At 43.2% G+C, this 22127-nt stretch overlaps 1 protein-coding gene across 2 annotated transcripts in view; it reads right to left on the reverse strand.

Moving 5' to 3' along the window:
- Nucleotides 1-7582, reverse strand: part of GRB10 (growth factor receptor bound protein 10) — a 145473-nt gene extending 137891 nt beyond the window's left edge. The window contains exons 1-2 of one of the 2 annotated variants that reach the window (XM_066560066.1): nt 7439-7582; nt 7107-7340 (exon numbers count right to left, since the gene is read on the reverse strand). The gene's annotated coding sequence lies outside the window, so the exon portion shown is untranslated. The remainder of the gene's footprint in view (nt 1-7106; nt 7341-7438) is intronic. The other variant, XM_066560074.1, reaches the window with a different exon arrangement.
- Between the last annotated feature and the right edge of the window lie 14545 nt (nt 7583-22127).

A 22127-nucleotide genomic window follows, 5' to 3' on the forward strand; every position in this document is an offset into this window, starting at 1 on the left:
GAGCCATTGTTCTGCACAATATCAAGGCCTGAATTCTGACATAATCCCCTGATATCTCGGGTGATGTCAGCACGAGCAGCTATTAGAATGAAGAATGATCCCCCACAAGACATTAAGTCAGAAATAATCGATGGTCTCACAATACATATTTCTCCCTTAACATTCTGCTAAATGGACTTTAATACATTTGAGCCAGAAGGGAAAGCAGGCCTTTTAAGAAAGCTTGTGATATTTTTGTCTTGTGCCAAAGCCTTCTGAGTTTTCAGCTTTTCCAACTCCCTGAAGTTTAATTCCACACTTGTGCTTTGATATAATAAAAGCTCCTCATTCCTTTCCAAGGATGCTCAGAGCTTTAACAGTACACTAAGCAAGACCAACCTACAGATTTTACCTTCCCCCAGTCCTTCTCACCCCCTCTCTCAATTCCCATTTAAGGAGAGAATGTTCTCCTATCTGAATCCGTACCTAGTAGTTTGGCAGACATGAACATCACAGAAAAGAAGGAAAGAAGAAAGCAGGGAGGAAAAAAAATCACCTCCCCATTTTTATTTCAGCCTTGAAAACTTCTGCTCCAATCCTTTCTAATATACAAGTACCTTGTCCTACCATCCTCCAATAAAGTCAGTATCTGGGAAAATTTTTCTAGTAATTTTTTCTCTAGTAAAGGATTCAAATCCTTGCTGGCAGTTAGTTTTGACATCTACAAATATATGAAGCATGCACAGATACAAAGCCCGTTTGCAACTCCCTCACCAAAAATATGCTTAAGTGTTAAATCAGAATCACAGAACCACAGATAGTTCACTAACAGCAACATCAGCCTTGAAAGAGATCTGGATGACATTTAATGGATTCCCTTCCTCACAGTTTCAAAATTTAAATTAATACCTGAAGAAGAGCTAGAAATAAAATTAAGCAAAGTATAAAAGTAACTTCTGAAAGCTTAGTCTATGCTTCAAACCAACAACATGAGTTTGGACAGAGCTGCAGCCACTAGATCAAGTCATCAAAAGGGAGAATTTAGATGCTGGGCACTGAAAGAAGTCTCTAAGTGCTCATCAAGTGCTAATCTCCACCATGAAAAGACTCTAGAGATTGACACATTCTCCCTGCTTATTGATTTTCTCACCAGGGATGCATAATGGAAGAATGATACTGGTCTCATGGAGTACTATCCACCCTTACTTAGCTGCCTTCAGCAACCACAGGCTCAGCTTGGATGCAGACACTCAGTTTCTCAGATTTCTCTGCCGACACCAATTCTGTAGCAAGAGCGCGAAGGGAGTGGATGGACCACGCTCTGATGTTTACTGTGTGAACAAATGCAGAAATCCCCACTGCTGCTCAGCAAGAGAGCTCCTTCCCACTGGGCTACAGGTTTATTCCAACAGGATGGTATGGTATTTCCTCTATGGTTTGTCTGCCAGGAAAGTAATTTCCTATTTTTGTCCTGTTATGAGCTAGTAGAAGCTGGCATTGATGGAGGCTGGGAAGAATGAGAGGTTGGTTTGCTAGTGGTTTAACCAAACATGTGTTTACAATTACCCCATTCATCCCTGTCTGTGCAAAACAGTCTTTTTTGGAACGTCCCCATGGTCCTTGGATTTGGCCTCCAAAAACGCTGAAACAGACTTGCTGAGAAATACATTGAATATTACAGCTAGAGCAACAAAACTGTCCAATGGTTAATATTGCAACCATTAACACAATTGTTGGGCATTAAGATCAACATAGCTGCTCAACTTGCTGCTTTCGGCCTAAGGATGACAGCTCAACAGCAGGAGGGTAAGATAATGGGAAAAGCTCTTGCAGTCTTCCCCTGGAGTCCAACAGAAGAATACAACAGAAAAAGGGCACCGTGTTTCTTTCTCAGATATTCTACAGCATCTGCCCACAAGAAGAGAATGCAGAGATAGCCATGATGTTCCCAGGAAACTTGTCTAGGGCACTCATCACCTCTGCATCCAAGGACCATGACTATCAACCATTGTCCCAAAGCTCTTTTCACAAATACACAGCATAATATAATCAAGACTTTCAACCCCCCTCACCCTCCCCCCAGTTCTCACTTTAGGAAAGAATAAACAGAGTCTGTTCCATCATCATGTGGTAAAGGGGGAATTTATCACTGCTGATCCTTTCTCCAAGAAGAGTTCAAACCATTCTAGCAAATATGCCTTATCCCATTGCACCTGAAACAGCAAAATCTCAAAGACAGCAGTCATGAAAGCTGCAGAATTCCAAGAGACATTTCACCTCTCTCAGTATCAATGAGGTAGACTTTCACGCCATGTGCCTAGATTATTCCAGATCTAGTCTGGCAATCCTCAAGCTTGATATAACCTGTAATTTCACTTCATATCACATGTCAGAGAACTACTCATTTTCCTCTAACATTTTACTCACTCCAAAGTTATCATTTGAGACCCAGGGATATAATGACTTACCAAAGGTTTCTGAAAGGATTCAGGAAGAAGGTCCCTCCCACTAATTTACAGCAGTAGTTACATGTTGCATTATCCATGATATGGGAGAAGGTGTCCTACTCTGCTAAAAAGATCATCCACTTTAAAACAACTGATCTTCATGACAGCTTTTACTGTAACCATTCAGGAGGGGTAATCTGCATTCCCCATGGGTTAACTAATTGGGATGCAGTTAGCAGGTTTCATTAAAAGCTCTCTTGACTTGTAAATGAGCATTAGTGCTGGGCTTTGAAGAACCCATCCTTATTCATCCTGACTATATTTTTGTTCAATCCACACCTGAGTCTCTGGTCAGTGCCACTACAGGTTGTTTGCCTGTAAAAACCCAAGCAGCATCCATAAAGCTGCTGCCACCTTCTAAGGGAAAGTAACTCACCCAGTGCTCATAATCTCACATTTCTGTGAGCGATTCCTCACCAGTAACAGAATTCCCTGGTCTTTCCTCTTACAGAGACCAGCAAAGACAGAACTGTCATAAGGGCAGTACTCTAAAGCAGAGGATGAACTTGCAATGCCCTCAGTCCTAAAAGCCATGTCCATATGCTCTGTACAAGCTGATCCATCTATGACTTATGGAAGATCCTAGGAAGGCAAAGAGGGAAGGAAGTTTTCAGTCAATGGAGGCACATTAGTGTGAATGTGAAGATCTCTTTATTAAAAAGTTTTAGGATACCTTGGCACTGATATTCAGTGCTCCTATGGACATTTGAAGTCCAAAAGCTGCTAGAAACCATGACCTCCATTATCAGATGAATGGACCTGTATGAAAAACAGTGTCTGTCTCTCTATACACATACCTGCTGACAAGATGGTATCCAGGGGAATAAAGCATATAAGAAAAGGGAATGTCAAATATATCAAACCAAATCTTCTAAAGTCAGGCTGTTCTAGTTGTTTCATCACTGAAGATCTTAAGAGACTGTCTGTAGACAGGATGCCTCACACTGATGATCAGTTTTCTTTAATGATGCTCTCATAGTGGAATCTGGCTCTCTAGGATAGTGCTCTCCACATTCCCAATGTGACAGAGGACCCCTATTGAGCTAAAGGGAGAACTCCTATCCAGTTCAACAGATGGCATGAGAATAGGAAAGACCTGGCACAGGACTAGTTCAGAAGTGCACAGTTCAACATGTATAAAGAAAGAGAAGTCAGTGAGGTAGCATCTGTTTACTTCATAATATTATGTTTCAAAACAACCACTGGTCTGGGAGAAAAAGTAATGGGAATCAAGACTATTTTGCCACATCCAAGTTTAGATTGCAACATGCTCTCCTGACCAGCAGGGTGTAAAGATAGCAAACCTGTAAATAAAGCTCAATGCTAATAAAGGGATTCCTTGGAAACCTCATTCCTTTTAATTCCTAAAAAGGATTGTGGGGTTTCAACTTTTTTGGTAAAGGATCTCCATTCCTAGATTTCCCTGGGTGAAGAGTTGCAACTGGTATATTTTGGACATAGCCAGGAGCAGGTCCAGTTTCCAAGAAAAACAATCCTAACTTCTTAGCCTGCTTTCCTACAGAAGGAGGCTTATGCAACCACACTGTAGCCAAGCCAGTTGGCAAGCTGCATGCAAGCCTGACAGAGGCAGAGGTCTCAGGAGTTATCTTCCTTGTTTATGAAAACACTGGGCCAGGTGGGCACGCTTAAGAAACACTGCACTGTGAACTGGCAACAATACTCTCATAGCTGAGATAAATCCAAAGAAAAGCAGGCTTCCTTAGTCTTAGTTTGGACAGAAATGTTAGCACAAAGTGAAGCTTTTCCCCGACCCCATTAATAAACTCCACTCAGAGATTTAGAATAAAAAGGCCAGCAGAAAATAGTAAGGGTCTTCACCACAATGTTTGCTGCAACCAGTGAAATTTTTAATTGAGCAAATACTTAAATGCATCCTAAAAATGCATACCATTGGACATCAAAAGGCACCCCTCCACCTATTACCCCACCCCACATTTCAGTGGTCTGAAGAAGCACCTGAGTGCATTTCACAGACAAACATACACACACTTCCTAAGACAGAGCTGAGCTGGTCTAGGCAGAAGTTATACCTAAAAATCTGGCCTCATTTAGCACCATCACCTCCACAACCTCCACATGCAGAGAGGCACAGCAAAAGGGAGCAACAGTAGGGTCCCACCCAGAGTGACACCAGCCCAGAGCCCCTCAGTTTGCCTGCTGCCACTGCTACCTGTGCCCAGGGAAGCTGACAGTGCTTGGTAGTCCAGAGGGACATCTGCTCGCTTGGGGCTGTCAGAAAACAAATTCTCAGCACAACACTCTGGTGCTGCTGGCAGAAGCAGTGCATGACCCAGCTATGCCTCTCCTCTGCCAGCTGGGAACTCCCTCTGCCTTGGAAGGATACCTTTGCCAGAAAGATCCAGACACTTTTTGTCCATTTACATCCCAAGCACAGATGAGAACATGACCAAAGGTTTCTAAAAAACCTTCACAACGATTCTTGCTAGAGTAATTTAAGCACTCCCAAGACAGAGGGCTGCAAACACTTGTTTTATTTACAGAGTGCACACCATACTCTTCAGCAGAACTGAGATGCAGAAATCCATTTTGCATTTAGGCAGAGCTTTTGGACTACACATTAAAAAACAGAGGAACACACTTCTGAAATCCAGGTGGGGCTGTATGTGAGGATAAAAGCCAACTCACACAGTGCTAAGAGAAGGGATAGTTTGATTAACAAAACCAAGGAAAACCATGCAAGTACCACAAGATCTTTAATATGTAGCCAGGGCAAACAAGACCTACTTTAAGAACAAATAACGTCCAAGTGAAGAAAATAAATCAGACCAGAACATGGTATAACGAGCACCAGAGGCAAGCATCAGGGTCAGCTGCTCTGTTGGTTTACTGTTTGCAGCAAAGCTACCAAGCAGTGCTCTTCAGGCTCTGCTGTTTGCTCGACACTGCGCTGAATTTTAAAGAGTCCGGTGTTAGAGAAAGAAAACCCAAGAAGCTCTGATATTAATGTATACCTGTACAAAGGTAGCCAGAGGAATACAGCTCTGGAACAGCTCTCCTTCTTATGCTGCTCTGAGGTTAAGCCCAAGCCCTGGAGGAAGATTAACAGCATGGGAAGAGCATCCTGCTTAGCTCCTGCGCCCTGCCTCAGCCCCAAAAGCATCATGAAGCGCAGCCAGAGCTCTCATCTAAAGTTTCAAGCATATTTCCCCTTTTCCAAGCAGGTTTTCTAATCTCCATGTGTTTGTGGTGGGTTTTTTTTTTAACCTGTCCTCATAACTCACTCCTTTTAATCCTAGGATTAGCCTTGTTGCCCTTCTCTGTACCCTTTCTAGAGCTGTAAGTACAACTAGTAGCATCAAAACTCAGGAATAGATGGAGCTGGAGCGTTAATGCATCCTTGCTACACATCCCACAACATCTCCATTAAAACACATAAGCACCTTTAAGAGGCAAAACAATTTCAGCTGCCCCTTCGAAGCCTAACTGAAGGTGGCAGATGCCCACATCCCTCGTATCCTGCCCCAACCCCAAACTCATTCTGCCTTGGTGGAGAGAAAAGCAAAGCACATTCTTTGGGTCTGTTTTAGAAAACCTGATCAATGCTGCTTTGACATACCAGCAACACATGTTCCCATTTCAACAAATGGGAGCATTTCAGGCAGACCACCACTTCAGATGGAGTGGGGCTCCTGGCTGCTGAATCAGCACTTTCCATCCTGCTGGCAATACAGAGTTATGCGACGCTTCAAAGGAAAGCGGGGAAAAGGGAGAAAGGGATGGGAGGGGGCGCTGGCACTCGAGCAACAGAAGCGGGCAAGAGGATTGTGCAGGAGTTCATCTGCCAAACCAATTAACTGCAAACTGATGCCACAGTTTGCAGTTATAAAGATGCCACAGTTTCAGCCCCGGCTTGCAGCACCAGGGTTATACAATGAGAGCCATGCGTGCCCGCCTCTCCCCGGCGGGGAGTGGGGCAGGGGAAGCTCCGCACCGCCCCCCGGGAAGGGTCTCCCGAGCCAGCGAGGGGCTGTGGACACGGCGGGGGCTCGGCAGGGCCGCTCTCCGGCGGGCACACGGCCGCACATCAGCAGGAAGGTGGCAGCACCCCGGGGTGGCATTGCTGCGAACTGCCCATCCGCCAGCCCTCCTGCAAACCCTGAAGGGAGCGGGGGGAATACCGGGGACTTTCGGCGGCAGCAGCACCACCAGCAGTTGGCGGGGCAGGTCTTCGCTCTCCTCCAGCGCGGGGCGACGGGAAAGCCCGGCTCCCGGCACCGCCGGGGCGAGGCGCGCAGCAGGCGAGCAAACAAAACGCGGCAAGGAAGCCCCGAGTCGGGGAAAAGGGCCGATCCCCCGAGCCCCGCGGCCGCCGGCCGAACCCCGTCCGACCCCGGGGGCTCCGCGCCGGGCGGGGGGCGCTCCCCGCGGGCACTGTGGGGAGGGGGTGGGGGGGGGGGGGGCTCGCCGGCGGCCCCAGGAAAAGGAAGTTTGCTCTCCTCCTCCTCCTCCCACCGGCCTCCGCTACCGAGAAGCCGGCGAGCCCTCACCCACCCCGGCCCGGCCTCACCCCGCTGCGGCTCCCCAGGGGCAGCAGCCGCCTCCCCCCTGCGCGCCCCGCGCCGCCCCCCGGCCCCTTACCTGCAGGGCGGGCAGGCAGCCGGCACCGTCCCCGCCGGGCGCCGCGCACCCGCCAAGTTTGGGGCGGGCGCGGCGGGTCGGGGGAAGGGTCGTGCGCGGCGGTGGCGGGGACGGGAGCGCAGGCGGGGAGGGGGATCCTCCGGGCGGCGCGGTGCAGTGGGGCGCGGGCGGGGGAGAGCGAGCTCTCGGAGCCACGCGCCTCAAAACCAACAGTAACAAAAGAAAAAATTAAAACTGAAAAAAAAAATTAAAAAACACACAATTAAAAAAAAAAAAGGCAATTAAGTAAAAAAAAAAAAGAGGGAAGGAAAAAAAAAAAAAGCAAAACACACCCAACACGAACAGGGACGTTCGCGCCTCCGCAAGGCGTCCCCGGGCTGCGGGAGGGATCTGCGGAGAAAACTTCTGCCTGCCTGTCCGCGCTGCTGCTGCTGCCGCCGCCGGCTCCGGGGCTAACGGCGCCCACCACCGCCGCGTTCTCCTCTCGCGCCCAGCTGACTCCCGGCGGGCCCCGCCCCGCTCCCGCCCCCGCCGCACGCAGCCGCAGCCCCGGCCCGCGCCCCGCCGAGGGCAGGGGGCGGCCGGGAGCCCCGGCGGCCGCGGGCGGTGTGGCGGCGCCCCTGCCCGCCCTCCCCCGTCCCGGGGCGAGCGGCGCTGGGGCCGGCACATCCTGGGGCTGTGGCGGGTCTCCTGCCCTCTAACAAAAGCTCACCCGCAGGTAGCACCGGTGCGTGCTTTTCTTGGGAAGGGCTGGTTTGGCTTTAAAACCAGCAGAGCATCTGCACACGCGAGACATTTGTGTTCGGACTTTTTCATTAACCTCGACGGTCCTGTCCTGTTCTCACGTTTTTCCCCGCAAAACTGCTCAGGCCAAGTATCTCAGCTCTCCTTCCTGCGCTCCAGACAGCACGGAGCGGGCTCCCGGCGTGTGCCGGAAGGACGGTGGGCTCTTCAGAGCTCCCGCGTACTGCAAAGCGCCCTGCCCTCCCGGCATCCTCAGGCTGCCACTAGCACTACTAGAGACTGCTGCTGCGAACTTCTGTGCGCTGGGACCTTCGCTGTTTCACCACGGTAGCTCCCAGCCATCCGATTTGCAAGTAGCTTGCAAATAACTCGGACTGTGGAAAAGTTCTTTTAAGGGAAGCAAATCTGCACTCTTCCCTAAGAGCTACTGGTTTAAAATGTATTGACTTCCAGCAAGAGCCGTCAACACTCTGGGAGGAGACAAATATTTACTTCACTAGACGCAAAAACACCTCTCATAAGAAAGTGGTCAGCCCTATAAAAGGCAATTGAGCCCAAGGAGAAGTGGGAGAAATCTCTGGGCTTTTCTTCCTAGACGGATGCATGTATACTAATGGGAGTATTGTGGCTGAGAGCCCGAGCTGAATATATTTTGAAATGTAACATGATATCTTCTTTGCTCTTGCTCTTTCATCCTCCGTGGCTCTTCTTTACTGTATTTAAAGGAATGCTTTTCTTATCAGCCCGCCCTCCCGTCCCCGTGTTTCCAGCCATGTTCTGGTCTCACTCTGTTTTGCTCTGCTCTCACCACTCGTTCTCCCTGTTCAAGTTCTCAAATAATCTCTCCAGTTTCCTTCAGCGTGTCACCTCAGCCTCTTGGACACACGTGTCGCTCTGCTGCCTGCTCGCTGCTCACCCTGCTCATGCCACCAGCCCCCGGCCTCTCCTCGGTACTGCGCTCCCCTCGGCCATCTCCGCTTGATGCAGTGCTGAGCGTTGCACTTCAGTCTGTCAGCACCACTGCTTCCCGTCCTGTCCTGTACTGACCCAGTCCATCGGGACCTTGTTCTGTAGGCTGTCACTTCCCAGCCCCATTCAGCCCTCTCTTCCCACTGCCGGGCTGGTTTGTCCTGCCTTCCTGTGAGCCAGTATTCACCTTGATCTTGTGTTTTGTGGGTCCAGCCTCAGAGTGCTGGTGCCTCACCAAAGGAGAAGCTGTTTCCTGTCCAGGTTTTCACTATTTAGTGAAAAGGTGAATGTGGTATCACATTCTGCCTGAGATTACTCAGTGGCAAGAAGGCACCTACTCACAGTAGGCTGGCATCGCAGTCCCACATGCTTACGTAAGAAACTTTCTGCACACGCAGATCCAGCCCAGATTGGAAGGGAACTCCAAAGATCACCTGCTGCAACTTTTTATGGGAAAGGGATGAGATTGTCACCCTGTCCAATTGCATCTTGAAAGCCTCCAGTTGTGGAGACTCCACCCCCACCCCTGGGGGTGATTTTCCTGTGGGTGATTGTTCTAGCTGTAAAAAAATTTTTTTTTTTTTTCAGTGAATCAAAATCAAGGTGAAACCTCTCCTCATGCAACTTGTACCTGCTGCCACTTGTCTGCTCCCTGTGCCTCCCAGTGAAGAGAAAATCTCCATCCTTTTTGCAGCCGTGCATGTACCTGTATGATTTGAGTAGGGTTTGGGCAATAGGTGTTCAGTTGTTGCTGCTTTCGCAGAACCCGCTGCTATGGGCATGGCCAAGGGCTGCAGCACATGCACTGTTTAATGCTATTTGCCCTTGGCACATTCCTTAGCTGTGCAATGCAATGGTTATACTTTGTCATCTGTAGTATTTCCACCCTAGAATATCAATTTACAGCCCTGCGTTACAGCGTGTCCTCAAAAAGCGAGAAGTGAAAGGAGAGAAGTTATATAACTGGTCTGGTGCTGCAGAGCCAGCCAACCACCAGCAGGATTGCATTGCAGGGATTCCCACCTTCTAAAACATCCCCTTCTTCCCCAAAAGTCCTGCTACCTCAGCTTCTAAGGCAATGTGCACGCTCCATCTTGAAACCAGACCGCCTTAATGACCGTGATGCTCTGCATCTGACACTGAGGGAAACTGGAGGGATAAAACTCAGGTATTTTTGAAGAATCATGCAGGCAGCCACCTGGCTGCCTTCCAGTATGCTCTTCCTTTGAGTGTGCTCACTGTTTCTCATATATAAGACTGCTGATCCATCAGTTAATCATATTAAGTACCTAAAATTAACTTTTAAATTATTAATGCATGAGAACATATCCGTTTGCTGTGTACATTATTTTAAAGGATTACAGTGTGTACACTGAGTGCCATTAACATTACATTTTGAAGATAGTAAATTGACTTGTATGGAAATCAGAAGAGTTGATGGATTCCTCTAAAGATGCCTTTGACAATGATAAAATGTTCAATTGAATTATTATTAAGCATGTGTATGTACTTAAATTTCTTTCTAATACAAAAATAAGCAACTGCTCAAGTCTTATTAGTATAATATTTTTCATCTTGTGATGAAAAATATTATACTAATTTTTCATCTTGTGAATAGTGGGTTAAAAAAATAGATACACATGAATATTGAAAATACTCATCTGACAAATAAAAACACTAGGAAAGATATGTTTAGTTTCCTAGACTACAGCTGTGTCATTCAAGACAAAACTGTACTGTCATGAGATTGTTTATCCAAAATAGCACCACTAAAATGGTTAAGTGGAGAAGTAGCAATGCATCTTTTCAGTAGCAGTGAAGGACATGCTTATCTTTTCTCTTAAATAGTGAATCTCTGGCAACACCCTACACAATGCTGTATCATGAAAATAACAGCCTAAAATGCTGATTATTTTCTCTAAGAAGAAAAGATGATCATTTTCTGCAAGAAAAAGCACACAAGAAATAATGTTGGCAATAATGTACTCTGACTATGTAAACATTATTCCTGCTCAAGGACAGTCTAAAAAGTAAAAGCAAACAGCCTTGGCAAAAGCCTTGATGCCCTCAGGACTTTGTACCCAGGAGAAGTTTGTCCTAGCTCCCTGTTTTCTTCTTCTTTCCACAGTGGTTAAGGGTTAGGATTAGAGAAGACAGATTCTTCTGACCCATGATGGAAGAAGATGGAAGAACTAATGAGACTCCCTGGCTGTGCTCAAGGGAATCCAGGCCACTGGGGGAGAAGAGGATGGGGCATGCAGTTCCCTCCTAGCTGGAGACAGTCTTGCTGCCCTGCAGCTTCCAAGCTCAGAGCCTGTGGTGCAATTTGGCTTAGGATATCACTTTATTCTCTTTGTTCTCTACCTCAAGATATCCAGAAAGCCCAGGAAAAGGTCTTTTTACCATTTATGCTCTTCAGGAACTTGCATTAGTGCAAGTTTCTCATGTGTTAAGTGTTCAAAACCAGGTCCAAAATATAAACAGAACATAGGCATTCTCTCCCTATTTAGCTCTACATTTAAGACTCAATACCTGATAATAAATGGCTGTTGGAGTTCAAGTACTGTGGACTTGGTTTGCTTTCCACAAAGACTTGAACTCTGCAGGGTGACTTTTCATTTTGGAACTTAGCCAAAGGACACTAAGCTCACAATTCAGTTAGTTCCAGCAGAGAAAAAGGTCATTTTCATGTTTTATTAAATAGAGTAATGAAAACTGTCTAGTAGATATGAAGTTTTCTTTAGAAACATTATTATATTTCATATATATACTGAGAACAGGCATAATTTTCTTTTCTATTACGTTGATTTAGGAAATGAAAATCCAATAGCAGAAGATCTGAAGAGGAGAGATCAGAATCTGACCACTGCTTTCCCTCTCAAAGGAACTTTCATGAAAGCATTATATGAAAGTCAGCATTAAGCATGATCTTGAACTAGTAGAATGCACTGATAAAAGAATCCAGCTATCTAAAAGGGGTCAACTTGGTCATTATTGCCTGGTAGGTATATAGGCAAAAGTGCTGACCAACCTTTGAAATGATAATAAGTTTCTTTTGTCATGGACAAAGCTTTTCACCTTAAATAGACAGGAAGTCTTCTAACACAGTAGAATTTTAATAAAGCTTAATCTGGAACAAAACCAACTCAAAATTATTTTTGTTGCTTTTACTATAAATGAAGCAAGTGCTTAAAATATTTTTAAAAGCTGTCCAGAAAAAAAATAAGCCTTTTTAACATCAAGATGGAAGTAGGGGGAACACTCTCCTTCCATTCTGTCTACATCCTTCTTTTCCATTGTATTTATTGTATCACTCAATATATGGTGAAGATTGTAAGCTGAAAGGGGAAATGAAAGCACTAAGAAAAAAAAACTAAACAAGTTTGCAAAAAAACTCACTAAATATAGCTTTATGAGCTAAAGGATACAAATGGAATTTCAGTTTTCACCAAAGGACTGAAAAGACTGAGATTTTCAAAACTTTGCATGTTTTACAATAAGTATTTGCTTAGTTCTGGTTCTTAACTGATTCAGCCAGAACTTCATCAAATACATACTTTTAGAAGTTTAGAGACTTTATCTTCTGCCCAGTTGCTATCAAGAGGACTTCTAATATCAAATATCTATTATTTCTTAATAGAAAAGACTTTTTCAGTAGTCTATGTCTAAAGACTGGTGACAGAAAAAGAAAAGCTATAGCATGACCATAACTGAATAAACTCACTGTGTTCATAGACCACATTATGGAGATCTACTCCTTGTTGCTAGGTAAGTTATATCTCTATTTGCAGCTTTTTCAAAAGGCTGAATAGTCAGGGACATTTTGTAATTTGAGATGGAGTCCTAAGCTCTAGTGAGAGAGATGTGCTCTTCCTGGACTGCACAAAATAGAGCAGTTACACAAGGTGGTATAGAGGAGAGGGGAATTTTAAGAAATACTGATCATTTAAACAGAAACGACATTAAAAAGACAGATACATTCAGCCCACCCTTCTACAAAAACACATCTGTTCCCACCGCTAGCTCCACAATTAACACATAGACTGATTCAACACCAGGAATTATAAATTGCTGTATTCTCTCAGTTCCAATGAAGTGGTGAAGAAAATGGGCACTTTTGGACATCAAAGGTGTTAAGCAAAATGACACCTTAAAAGTGTTTCTTTCCCCAATCAAAGTCAGCTGCTTTCCTGATGCATAATAAGTTTTTAACTAGGATGCCAAATAACACTAGAAGAAAAATTCAAAATCATACTGCAATAGGAGGAAATTCAGTTCCAACTATACTTTATATTCTCATTTATGACATGAGAAATCAGGATTTATTCAAAATGTAGTGCTCATTTACAGCTTTGCCACAGATAAGGAGAGAAGGCAATAAAAATTGTGGCTCAGAATGAAATCAGCCACACTGCAGTCAGTGGCAAAACTCTTAGAGATCTCAGTGTGACTGTGATTTTGTCTCAAGTATTTTCTTGGTTCCTGAGGGAGGGGCAATTAAAATAATAATAAAGACAAAGAGAAAATCTTCAATGCCATAACTTGCCTGCAGGCTGTAGCTCTTAGAGCATATTTTCACAACAGCTGAAGCAGGATCATTAGGCTACTGCCATCTGAAAAACAGAAACATTTAAATGGTGTAAACAAAAAACAGATTACATAGAAGTAGGTATTACTAAGCTGAGAGAAGAGTCACAGCAATCCAGCTGTATTGGACCCAAAAGAGATCTTCCTTCAGTCAGTATGCAGACCCCAGCACCCTCTAGATTAAAATGCACCTCTGTACAACACAGCCTTGCAGAGAGCCAGTGTGCCTTTTGTTGGCTTGCAGGGTATAGGTGCAGAGCTGAGGTGTGCTGTAGGCACCACCACTCTCCATAGTAGCCAAGTCATTCTAAACCCATTCTCCAGAGAAGGTAATGTTGAGTTTTGAGACCATTTTCATCCTGTGACTTTAAATGAACAAAATGCAGATGTCTAATACTCAATTCAAGTCTGAAATTGACTTTTTGTATTTAAACTGTATTTGTATTTGCAAAGGAAGTCATATTTTGCTTTCCTGGTGCAAGAATTACCCCAAAAAATCGCCAAATGAAAACCAATGTACACTGCATTGTCATCTAAATTAATCCCTTGTCATACAGTTATAGTCTCTCATTAATTCTTCTTAGCCAATTAAGCCAAAACTTTCTCAGAAAATGGCTGGCAGGAAAAGATTCCCTTGCTCCATCCATAGCAAGCAGTAGGCTAGTTGCTTAAACAGAGCTTTGAGAACTTGTGTTAAAATAGAAATTGTATCTGCAGTGATTTAAAACTATATTTTCTACAAGTCTTGTCTATTTATTCAACTCCACTAAAGGAATAAGAAGTCATTCTCTGGTTTAAATTATTTCCTTCTGTTTGGAAAAATAGTCATCCAAGGAGACTGATGGGACTTGCACTTCATACTGTCTGGTCAGAAGAAGGCATTTAGTGTGTCTTTATTATAGAGAAATCTTGGAGGATTAATTATATGATATACAAAAAGTGATGTACATCCTTTGATAAGAGAGCAGTCTTTCAACAGAAAGGACTGCCCTGTAGTTGCTATCCTGACAAAATGAAGATTTCTTGTGGGGTCATTCCAACCTTGATGATGCTGTGATTCCTCTCCTCTCAAAACTGTGATGGCTGTTCTTTATCAAAGAACCTCTTTTCCATGGTTGTGAGATGTATACTAATAGTCTGCATATATTCTTAGTGCAATCTGTGACTTTCTTGAGAAGTAAATTTTTGACAATTCTTCATTTCACTACCAAAAAATGTAATTAAAGTTACGAAGGTCAAACTGCTCTTGAGTGTTTTCTTCTGATGCTTTAGCAGACATGAAATAAAAAAATAAAGTTGTGTTACAACACAGTAGCTCAGACATTTATCTTTAGCAGCATTCTACATCCACAGGCAGTGAGAAGTCTCAGGGAGCCTTGCAGTAGTTACTACAGCAATTGAGAGGAAATCCACTGGAGCTCCTCAGGAAGCTCTCACCACCTCTCGCTGGAAGTTTGGGACATGCAAGCTTGTCACTGATTGCCTAAGATTTAGCTGTGATTTATTCTGTTTTTCTAAACTTAGTCATGTAAAGGTGCACATCTGTCTAATCTCATATGCTAATTGGACCTCAAAATGTTTAGTGAAAGGGAACAGAGAATATCTTTGCAGAAAAGACTTTCAGAACAGTTACACCCACCAGGTAAGATCAGTTCTTTCTCCTTGACCAAGAGCCTTTTTAACACACTCTAACCACTCTGTGAAGATTAAGACAGGCTGCTGCAGGGCAGAAAGGCCTCAGCTGGACTGAGGCTCCAGCGGTGAGGCTCCCTTGAACAGCAATGTGGCTCCTCTGTGATCATGTGCCTGCCTCAAGGTGGGGGTTCTGTTCCAAAGAGCCCTCGTTTTAAGATGACAGATGACATTTCTGGTCTTACATTGATTGCTTTGTAGGTTGTCCCTCCTGCCCCCAAAGATTTGGTGATCCTCTTATCCTAATATTGTTTGGCAAGCATTTGAACAGACTTTTATTTCAGCCATGCCTCAGGGATGAGATAATGTAGAAAATGCCATATTAAGAAACAACCAAGCAAACTTCATTCTGTGAACCACTATGGACTGATGATAGAGCTAGGATATTTACAGCAAATCAATGAATCTGTCTAATTACTATGCTCTAATTTAGATAATTTGCTTCTACAGTGGGAGGCAGACCACTGGTGGATTGTTCCTCCCTCTTTAAGACCTAGAGCTACATATGTCATATTGTGAAAATGAAATTGCCTTCACATTACTCACTAGGAAGAAATTGGAGTCAGGCCAGGAGCAGATGGCAGCTCAAAAGGCAATCCTCTTCCTCCTTGAGAAGTACTATTACTTTGTACTTCAGTAGCAGTATTGATCTAAGAAACTTGATGCCTTTTACAAACAATAATGAACATAATTTTATAGTGCCCTGGTAGCAGAGTTAGTCGGATTTCTCTGCTTTAGCACATAGGGAAACTGATGCATTCAGGTTTACAGCATTCCCATGCCCACAGTTTTCCGAGACATTATGTTCTCCATCTGAAGGAAAATCAGCATTTCTAAACTCCTTGCATTCTGCCACAAACATGGCACTCAAACATCATGCACATGAAATTAAGGGCATCATGCACATGAAATTAAGGGATGCTAGTTAGAGGCAGAGACAAAGCCATTGGCAAAAAAGAGAATTTCCCAAGCTCCACAAGAAAGTAAGTAGCTGGACCAGGACCCAGAGCAGCTCAGTCTTGGGCTGTGCTTTGTAAGCTCTGCCTGTGAGCCCATGGAGAGTATCCAGCTACTCTTGAAACAACTTGCCCACAAAAAGCACCTCTTGGTTAAGCACTTGTTTAAAGTGGAACTGAATTTCTGAACATGAATACCTGCTAGGCATTATACCTTGCAGCACAAGGTGTATATGAATCCAGGGAACCTGCTGAGATGGTGAAACTCTCCATAAGAAGGCATCAGGATGTTTCCCTAGTCAGGCCTGAGCAAACCTGAGTAATGAAAGAGGCATTTTTAAAATGGAATAAGCAGAAAAAAATTCCTACTTCTTACACTGATATAGTAACAAATACAGTCATGATATTGAAATGGGAAGAATTTCAGCCCAAATGTTGGAGTACAATATAAATAAGTTAATTTGAGACTAGGAGAAAGCTTGCATACTTCTCAGACCTTATTCTAATAAGCAGTGAGGTCAAAAACAAAACCCTCAAGCATGAACAGCATTTGGCACACAGCGAACAACTTTGCTATAAATTACAGTGCATATCCCCCCCAGCAGATCTTTACTGGGTCTAAACTCTCTATAGGAGTGAAGCTAGGAAGACATGTAGGAGCCAAACATTATCTTCAGGTATATGTTGAATATGTGTGGAATACATGTCATGTTTTGCAAAGTTTGCAGTAGAACTTAGATGTGCCAAAGGTGTGAAACTTTGGCATGATTTGAAGTGGGGTTTCTCCTCTTAAGGATTTTATTTCATGCTTACAGAAAGGTGATTTCTCATGGGTTTTCAAAAGTGAACTCTTTCATAACAGAAATACTTTATAATGATCTTCACAGTGTAAGTTAGAAAAGGAGAAAAAGAAAGCTGAGCCAGTGGCAAAATACATAGGAGACAAAAAATACAAGTTTCTGAAGAGTGAAATTCCATTTTTCTACTAGCAGTTCAGAAAATTAGTTTTGCAAAGAGAGAATTACCCTCACAGAAAGATATTTTGCTTTATAGATTTTAATAAATGTATTACTCTGTGTGTATTTCAGTGCTGACACTCGCACCCTGTCCAGCTCCTTTTCAAGAAAACAGGCTGCATTACAAACTAGGGTCCAGTTCTCATCCCAGTGAGGTCAAGGTGCAAGTTGGAGTCAGGCCTGATTTCTTCATCGCTAAACTCTGCAGAGCATGCTGTATAGTTAAAAGTCATTTTTCTTTTGATTGTTAACACACTAATATTTTAATTTTTCTTTATTTCCAGAAAACTGAAGTGAGGTCTGTGGAGGTCTTTTTTTTCTTTTTTGTCTTCTTACCTTCCCATACATTGAGGCAATGAGGTAAGGCACCTTTCTATTGTCATGTGTGGACAGACCAAGTGTTAAGAAACAGCAAGAAATAGAAGTATTTCTTCAGGACAGTGAAACACTACCTGATGGTAAATTTTCAGAAAGCAAGTAGTAACTGATCCTAAAGTTCAGGTTAGACACTGGGATGAATTTTTCTATAGGAAGGGTGATTAGACATTGGAAGGAACTGCCCTGGGAGGTGGTGGAGTCACTGTCTCTGGAGGAATTTAAGGAAAGACTGGGTGAGGCATTTGGTGCCATGGTCTAGTTGACATGGTAATGTTAGGTCATAGGTTGGACTCGATGATCTCAGAGGTCTTTTCCAACTCAACTGATTCTGTGATTCTGTAAAATCCCAGTTCTGAATCTTGTGGTCAGACAGCCCTTATATCTGCAGCAGAAAGCACCTTTCATTCGAGTGCACTGGGGAACGTGGCCCTCGTCATAGCAAGATGCAGGTGCCCAGTTTCACACAAGAATTATACATTGCTATATAATTTCATCATCATGTCATGTGAATTCCTGCTGCCTAACTGAGCATGAATATCTCTGGGTAACACTAGTGCCTGTATCACATGATAGGACAGAGACCAAAGGGCATGCAGGAAAGCGAACAAGAAAGAGAGGACTGTACCCTGGATACAAAAGGTAAAAATACTTGATGTGGGCAATATGTTATGGAATGTGTATCCATTGATTAAAAGAAAAATATTTTTAAGTCATAATGTGTCACAGCAAAGCAAGGATCGCATTTAAAGACAAGTCTGCTGGTACAGAACAGAGCTGATGTGGAACTGGAAGGCACAGTTAAATCCATGCTGTGACAGACATGGGACTCTTTTTATTTAACAGATAGCATTCATATACAGACATCCTTCCAGCCTGTGTAAGACATTGCATCAGCATATTCAGCATTATTTACACCAAGGAAATAAGTAAATTGTCTTCTATGAAGAGCAAAAATCCCACACTCCCTTTCTCCTTGAGAAATACAGAAGCCAATAAAGGTAAGCCAACATGGTAAATCCCATTATTTGTATTACAAGAGTTCCCAGGAACTCTGGTTGCATGACAGAAAGTCATTGCATTGGTCTAACACTGGAAAACATTTAATTAGCTTATAGAGCTATTAGTTGATCTCCATTTTACTATGTGCACCCCATCATAGAATACCCCATAATTAAACTTGCCCTTGAATGCAATCATAGGAAGTCAAGATGTTCTCCGTTTCTCTGACAGGAGGGTTTTGTAACAGCCACAGCAGCACAGCTTCACACACTCACAGTGTGGACACTGGAGTCTGCATTGCACAGAACCTTGACTCTATGACGATGCTGGCATTGCTGTATCTGTCCAATCTGTCTCTGCTGTATATGAGTCCTAAGGACTACTGATAACAACAGGACTGGCTGGGACAACTTGGGTAAGCAGGCCACTAATTGCAGGTAGTCATGGCAGGCAAAGACTTTGAATCCTTGAGGATTTCTACCATCGAATTCAGTCTTAAGAAATTCTCCTACTTGGTGTACAATCCCTTTCATGAGCTTGTGAAGCTAAATGATAAAGAAATTTAAGGTACTTCTCTTAGCTCAGTTCCTCCCAGTTAGAAAACTGTATCAGAATTACATTCCTCAGGTAGTCTGCAGCCATCTTCTAATTTTCAGCCTAAATATATTCACAGCCAATCTTATTTCCTTCCTGACACCATTTGTCTGTCTGGTCTATTTGTGACTCAGTCCTTATTTATGACTCACCGGTGTGAAAGATAAGATTTGTGGCTTAGTGAGTGGCCTAATTGCCCAAGCAATGACTATATTAGAAATACTCTAAGGGAACATGTAAGTACTCTTCTTAAAGTCCAATTAATGAATATATTTCCATCTAAACAGCCATAAATAAAAATTTTAAAATTTATTTGATCTGTAATTTTCTGGATAAATATTTATGCTATGTTTGCTAATCACCACAGCAATTTTCATCCTGATCCTCTTGTTCAACATGTGTACAAAGAAAAAGGCGAGGTGGTGTGGATTATATGATGATGCTACCTTTCTCTGTTTCATTAGCCTCCAGCAGTGGGAGTCACCAGCTTTCATGATGTCTGTGCTAGGCTGTGGTTCATGTGAGTTTGGTGGAGCCAATGGTATGTGGGCAACTTGGCAGAACAGCTGGAACAAATGGCAAAAGTTATCTTGGTCACCCATCTGAAGGAGCGTGTTCTGACTTTGGTTCATCATCTCTGCCCCATGAAGATCTGGTTGGAATTTCAGCTGCTTAGGGATGTTGGGATAAAAGCAGTGGACAGCAACAGTTTTCAAAATGTGCTTAGATCTCAGTTCTGCAACACACTAATCATGGTTGGATTAAAGGTTTTGCAAAAACAAAATTAAAAGTTCATATAAGCTGCTTGGAGAAGGCTTAGAAGCTGTTATCCATTCCTGGTAATTGTGCATTTTATTATTCTTGCAGTAAAATCTAGAGACTTCAGTGACAGACAGTCTTCATTGTTCTCAGCACCGTTAAAAGCAAGAACAAATGGCCAATTTTTTCCACATTTGGTGGAAAATTGGCAAACATTTTCTTGGAAGACATTTTTCTTTTCTGATAGCAGTCTATCAAATCCTAGTTTCGGCTCTATTATCCACCATCTATTCCATGAGTGTTACTATGGACTCCATCCTCAGGTAGCACAGATCAAGCACAGTGCTGTGTCAGTCACCCAAACTGTGCTGATTTATGCTGGCTGTGTCACTTCAGCGAGGACAATGACATTACACCAACTGACACCAGCTCAGGATCTGGCCCTCAGATGCTGTCAATGCCATTTAGTACCACTCTTCTCTTCCCCATTCTTCCTCAGTGCAGGGAGATTATTCTGCCTGACTGCAGCCAGGAGCCAGGCACAACTCAACTCCCTTCCTGCACCCAGCCTCTCCAGCTCATTAGATCCCAGAGGAATAGGGGGTGTGGGAGGGGAGAAGATCCGGCCCATTAGAGGTGGTTCCATTTATAAATATTGACTTTAATGCTAATTTCATGTAGTTGCTTGTAAAAGTCTTTTAGGCTGAAGCAGAAGGCACACTGCAGATGGCAAGGATATTTTTCACAGTTTTTATGGTGGATAACAATATACTTGACATTTTGCTCATTAAATGTGAGCCCTGGTATGTGAGTAAACATGCTAGGCATCTGTGCTCTAAAATTACCAGTGTGAAAAGCAACAACTCAAATGTTTCAGTCAATAAATGTACAGCACAGAAGCAACATTCAGCAACTTTCTGAATGCTGTATGCAAGGCGAGGACTGAGTTTGCAGTATTACATGGAACACTCTAGAACCAACAAGGAAGATATAACATATTGCTTTACAGTCCATATTTTTGAGGGAGAGGATTACATCCAAAAATCTCTAAAGTCAACGTAAACATGTGCTAGACCATATCCATCAATTTGTGTTTCTAGGGGAAATAACATGTGCCTTGTCAAGCCACAAAACTAAAAAAAGAATGGAAAGAAAGGAAGGAGCCAGAACGAGCTGGAAAGGTGGAAGAGATGATCAGTGGAGGAAAAGGCAGTTTGCCATTGTGAGGAACAGTAGACTGGGACAAGAAGGGGCAGAAGGACAGATGTGTGGTGCAGTGTGAAGGGTTGTGATGATTGATGGACCGTGAGGAGATCAAACAGAACAGGTGCCACAGAACTACCACAGGCACTTTTCTGCTGCCCATTTTTGGGTTTTCACACATTATTAAAGAAATGAACAAGAGAAAGGATGAAAACTCAGGTGGAAAGAAAAGCTCAAAGGGTAGGATAGGTATAGGATATTAATCTAGTATCCATGCTTTTTGCTTGTCTTTTCAACATTTTGAAGACACTGTCTTGAGACAGCTGCAATTCTGAGTGAACCAAGACACATCCAAGGAAAACAATATTTAGCTTAGAACATCTTGTGATGGTCACAACTCCAGGCTCTTCCCGAAACCAATACCGTGCAGGCAACTACAGCAAAGTTAAAATTTAAAAAATAAAGGATAGATAGATTGAAGTAAGCAGAAGACTGGTCTCTTGTAGTTTTATTCATGGATTTAGATTGTGTTTTGGCATATTGCTTTTTGAGAAGGCAAACAATTTGTTACTTAAATCTGTATGATGGAAATGGGTATGAAGAAAGTGAGACTTGCTGTATGAAATGATGATTTATTTAAAAAAAGACCAGGAGGATTAAGGATTATGCTGACTTCTTCATTGTTCTCCATCTCTCACAGCAGTGTTGGCCCATAAACATGTTTTTTATTTCACAATATAAAAAGATGTCATCTCCCTTTTCTCACTCCATCTTCTCTCATGTCTCCCAATTAAATCTACCTTCATCCCAATGTTAAATTCCTATTTTCTTTGACAGCTACTGTTCAAGTCATGTCTCATTTCTCCCTCCAAATAAAACTCCTTGAAACTTTTGTTACCTGCAAGGAGTCAGCTTTTTGGTATATCACATCATGATGTAAAACACACTATCAAAAATAAAAGATTTTAAAAGCAACTTGGAAAGGAAACTCTGATATGAACTTGGCTACTCTATTTCTTACTGCAGTAGAGGGTTCTGACAACTGAAGCAGTGGATAAAACTCCTATTAATGTAAATGGAAATGAGGTTAGATCTGTAACTGACTGAACTAAAAGAGATCAGAT

This window comes from Molothrus aeneus, chromosome 1 (assembly GCF_037042795.1).
Source record: "Molothrus aeneus isolate 106 chromosome 1, BPBGC_Maene_1.0, whole genome shotgun sequence".
Taxonomy (NCBI): Eukaryota; Metazoa; Chordata; class Aves; order Passeriformes; family Icteridae; genus Molothrus; species Molothrus aeneus.